The sequence below is a fragment of the Miscanthus floridulus genome, chromosome 18 (assembly GCF_019320115.1).
Source record: "Miscanthus floridulus cultivar M001 chromosome 18, ASM1932011v1, whole genome shotgun sequence".
NCBI classification, from domain to species: Eukaryota; Viridiplantae; Streptophyta; class Magnoliopsida; order Poales; family Poaceae; genus Miscanthus; species Miscanthus floridulus.
The window spans coordinates 42,169,397-42,174,888 of NC_089597.1; positions in this window are offsets into that span (position 1 = coordinate 42,169,397).

Below are 5,492 nucleotides of genomic sequence, written 5' to 3' on the forward strand. Positions count from 1 at the left end.
GGTATCAAGACACATGGGATTTCAATCCACAGATGGGTCAGCAAGCACAAAGAAATCCAAATTCACATGCTAATGAGTTGTTGCTAAAGGTGACAAAGATAATGAAGAATCAATTTAGTTTGAAACCAAAAGGGCAAATCTTTTCGTACAAATGCCCATACCCAGAATGGTATGATTTGGTCGCTCTTTCTTCAAATTATAGGCTTCTAGAGTTTGCTAAGTTCACTGGCCAAGATAGTACAAGCACAATAGAATATGTCAGTCGGTATCTTACATAATTGGGCGAAGCATCTGTTGAGGAGGCCCATCGAGTTCGTTTCTTCTCCTTGTCCCTATCAGGACCAGCCTTCACTTGGTTTTCATCACTGTCAGTCAACTCCATTACCAATTGGAATAATTTGGAGAAGAAATTTCACATATATTTTTATACTAGGACTAGAGAGAAGAAGATTATTGATCTGACAACTATAAGCTTGAAGACCAATGAATCGGGCACTGAGTTTCTTCAAAGGTTCTGAGAGACTATGAACTTATGCTTCTCATTAAACTTGGCTGATGATCAACTAGCTGCTTTAGCCGTTCAAGGAATGCTGCCAATGTGGAAAGAGAAACTGCTGGGATAAGAATTTGATAACTTGGGTTAATTGGCTCAATGAGTGGCAGTGCTCAATAGCCAATTCCAGAGTATGCGTAGAGATACCCGATTTCAGAAGAGTACCACAATGGCCGAAGCTTATAATCCGTACTTAGTCGATGACGGCTATGAGGATGAAGAAGAAGAGGTTGCTGTGGCTGAATGGAATTAGGGTAAAAAGATAGTAATAGTGCCGAATCCTTGGGGAAGAGGAGTCAAGGAGAGCTATGACTTTGATGTCACAAAATTAGACAAGCTCTTCAATTTCTTGCTTGAGAAGGGACAAATCAAGTTGCCCAACAATCATATTATGTTGCTCCTTGATCAATTGAAGAATAAGAAGTTCTCAAAGTTCCATAATGCTACTTCTCATTCCACTAATGAATGCAGAATCTTCCGGCAGTATATACAGAGGGCTATTCAGCAAGGGAGGCTCAAATTTGATACGCCTCGAAAAATAAAAGTTGATGATAATCCTTTCCTAGGAGATCAAAACATGGTTGATACTAGGCTGATCAAAGGAAAGACTAAGGTCCTAACATCAACCAAATTAAAAGAAGTTGGAACAGTCGATCACAAGATGCAAATATCGGCCAACAAATATAGGGAAATTAAAAGACATCGCGATAAGCAAAAGAGCTGATATGAGCAGGGAGAAACGTCAAAAGATGGGCGATAAAGCCATGAGTTACATCTCTGATCTTGTTGAATAAGTGGCAGTGACAGAAAGAAAAGGATTATTAACATTGGTTAAAGGATCAAGAATACCAGTGTTAACTAGAAAAATAAAGGTATGAAAGGAAACAAGACAAATCGCATTGGAATTGTCCTTTCTTCAGACATTGCTGGAATGAAGGTTTGAAGTTGCCTACCGGACATGACTGTCTAGAATGCAGCAATCAATATTGGGAGTTTAGGCAATCCCAAACCAACTGCCGGTCTATCCATGCTCAAGACGCATATCATCATAATAACATGGATCGATGCTTAAAAAATGGAAGTATTCATAATCAGCTGGAAAAAAGAGTTGTTGACCAAGATTGGGCTGATTATGAAGGAGAAGGCAATGAGAGAAAATATGTTTGGCAGGAAGGCCAATAGTGTCTAGGAGGTTTGATAAGAAGCCAGGAGAGAAGGGTGCAACATTTAAGGAATAAAGAGTTGGAATAGACTCAAGCATCTGGTAAACCTCAAGTATGGTGTACCAAGCAAACAACCGATAGAAAGCAACCATCGACTAATATCCAAATGGCTTTTCTGTTACCATCAGAATTCAGAGCTTCGACAGATCAAGAAGTGTATTCGGGTTTTGATGAATCGAAGTATGAGGAGATAGTTGCCAAGTTAATGGTTGTACAATAAGCAATATTTGATAAACCAGTCAAGCATTGGCACTTAAAGGCTTTATATATGAAAGATTTTATTGATGGGAAGCCGATGCATAAGATGTTGGTGGACGGAGGTGCTTCTGTCAATCTTATGCCTTACACCACTTTTCATAAACTTAGCATAGGACCAGGAGATCTGATTGAGACTGACATGATGCTTAAAGACTTTAGAGGTAACACATCTAAGACCCAGGGGCACTGAATGTCAAACTAACAATCGGGAGTAGGACTTTGCTCACCACATTCTTCATCATCAATGGAAAAGGATTGTACAGTCTGCTCCTTGGTCGTGATTGGATCCATATGAACTGTTATGTACCATCAACCATGCATCAGTGTTTGACTCAATGGCATGGAGATGATGTCGAACTGGTTCACACTGATGAGTCTATGAGCATCGCAACAGCCGATCCAGTCTTCTGGGAACTAGGAGACTTTGAATGCTTTTCTAGCAAATTATGGGAAGGAGGCTTCATTAAGATTAGCAATGAAAGACAACAGTCGATGCAAGCGATCAGCTCTGAGAGTTTGTTTTAGTAAAAGGTCATGGCTTCACGTCGGCTATTGGATTAAGGAAAAAATAAGCATTAGCCCCGAAAATGGGTTTAGGCCGACGTATGTGAATGCTAAGTCAAATCGTAAGTGCGATTCAGAGTTGATAGATTTCTTAAAGGAGTTCTATTTGTCTTAATGGGATGCTTGACCTAGGTTGATCAATCATTTGACCTTTGGTATGAAAAGTTCTGTGGCAAAATATATAAAGGGACGTTATCCTAGCATTTGATCAACATTTGATAGCCGATTCGTTCAGTCATCGGCTCTAATAGCCGGTACCAGAAAGGTATCACCTCTAGTTCAAAAAATGAAAAATCTTCAAAGACATAAAAGCCGATGCGATATGTATCACCTCTAGAGCAAGAAATAAAAACAAAGATAGTCATACACGAGGCATTACATTGAGATGCATTCATGGAAGAGCAGGAGTCTTTGTTCATCAGTTTACCCCAAGTACAAGCTAATTGAAGACCTTGTTCACCACATCTTGAGCAGATGTGATGTCCATAATGGCCTCTGCCACGATGACAAACTCCTCAAGCAAATCCTCATGCTCCTCGGGACCATCGCCCATTGGGAAGCCAGTCTCCATGGTGTGGAGCTCGTACCCAGTCTGGACTTGCACCGCGGTCAGCACCACCGCTGTACCATGACGAACACCATAGAGGGCGATCTCTTGAGCACGGGCCAGTATGTCTTGGAGGTGAGCATTGATGAGGGAACCTCGAGCATTGATGGCATCCACGACCGCATTCATCGCCAGTTAGAGAGACTCCGACTACATCATCAGGGCTGGTGATCACATAAAACTATCAAGATAAAGACGGTGGAAATCAAAATAGAAGCATTCATGGAACTTGTCTTGCTTGCCACCATGGTGTCAGACTCGGCCAGTCATGCTTGAATGGCACTGGCCTCCTCCTCAGCCGCATTAAGGGCCACTTGGAAGACCCCTAGATGGATCTCAAGTTGGCCGTTTTTCTGAATTGCCTCAGAATAGCAGTCCTCGGCCGCCCTCCATTCTTGGAAGAAGCGCCAGACATCGTCGTCGTTATACGAGTTGGAAGAATCCAACGACGAAGCCGGCACAGAAGATGCTATGGCAGAGGGCTTGCCAGCCCTAGGGAGGGGACGAAGGCTGTCATTCACGATGAACCTATAGGCGAGTCAGAAGAGATCATCATCATGAATAGAGGATGTCAATCTTACCTCATGCGTCAGAGGCACTGGTTCATCAACATGTTCTCCTCCGGGACTTCCTCCGCCGTGCGCTTGCCACGGTTCTCCTCACTGGACATGAAGTTGATCTAATCTATAGGAAGAGAGAAAGGCCGCTATAGAGTTCTATGAGGGTGGAGAAAAGCAAAGAAACAGGAATGGTTGCAAGTGCGGATGTATTCAAGATCGAAGCCCTTGGCCGGTATTTGAAGCCATGGGATGAAGGGGTGGACGCCTCGGGTAGTGCAAAAGGCAACCGCAATTAATAGGAGGTGAAGCGTCACCTCACTAATACCAAAGAGAATACAACGTCGGATGACTAAGGATAGAAGATTGAAGGGATCTCTTAATAAAGGCTGTGTTTTCAAACCTGAATAGGATTAAGACTAGGAGTCTGGAATCAGCTATTTTCAAAATTGGCTCTTTAGCCAGAACAAAGGATCTGATCTTCAAAAATGGAAAAAGGGAGACAAGACTCTAGAGAAGGCTGGGGATGCATTACCTTTGATGGCCAAGAGCAAAAGAGCTGATATGGTCGCCTTATGAACTTATGTATAGCCATAATGTAGTCCTTCCTTGGGAAGTTCAAACTGGATCGAGGCGTGTTATATTACAGAATGATTTGTCAGCCAAAGTCTACAAAGATCTTGTGATAGATGACTTAGAGGATTTGAATTGCCTTTGGCTGCATGCTCTTGAAGATATTGAAGCCAATAGACTAAGGGTTGCAAAATATTACAATAAAAGAGTCAAGAATAAGCAATTTTCTGAAGGAGATTGGGTCTGGAAAGTAAAATTGCCAATCGAGCCAAAGGACAGCAAGTTTGGCAAATGGCCACCTAATTGGGAAGGACCTTATCGGATCAAACATTGTACGCCTGGTAATGCTTATGTTTTGGAAACACTGAGAGGAGAAGGAAATTCAACAGAGCAATCAAATGGGAAATATTTAAAGAAATATTACCCTAGTGTTTGGATTAATACTTGACAACCAATTTGCTTGGTCGTTGGCTCTAATAGCCGATACCAGAAGGGTATCGCCTCTAGCGCAAAAATAAACCCAAAGGGGTAAAAGCCGGTACGATGTGTATTGCCTATAGGAGCAAAACAAACGCGGACAAAGTGATGCATGTAGTTTGAAGTATGAAACAAAAGGAAAATCACTCAAGAGGGAGAAATTGTTTGCTAATATCACCTATTACAAACTACAGGCTAGAAAACACTTTGGCTACTATAACATTGGCCTGAGAAATAAAGGCTACGGAGTTAGCAGCACCGAAGAAATCCTCAACCAGATGCTCATAATCCCCAGTGTGCGCCGCGGCTAGAAAACCATGGAGAAGGAACTGAAGTTCGTGGCCAGAATGGGCTTACGCAGAAGCCAATGCCATGGCAGCACCATGGCTAACGCCATGCAAAGCGACCTCCCTAACACGGTTCAGGATGTTGTGCAGGTGAACCACCGGGACGATGCCCCTGGTGTTAATGAATCCCGCCGTGTACTCCGTAGCCAAGCAGAGGCTTTCCAGTTGAGCAAACAAATCTAAAAAGATTCAAAAGGAAGATGATCAGAATCTTGAAGATGAAATTGAAAGAAAGCAAATGTTATGATAGATATCTCACCCGCGATTCTGGCCTCAGCCTTGGCCAACCTATCCTCCACCGAATCGGCCTCGGGAGGTGATCGGCATCAAACC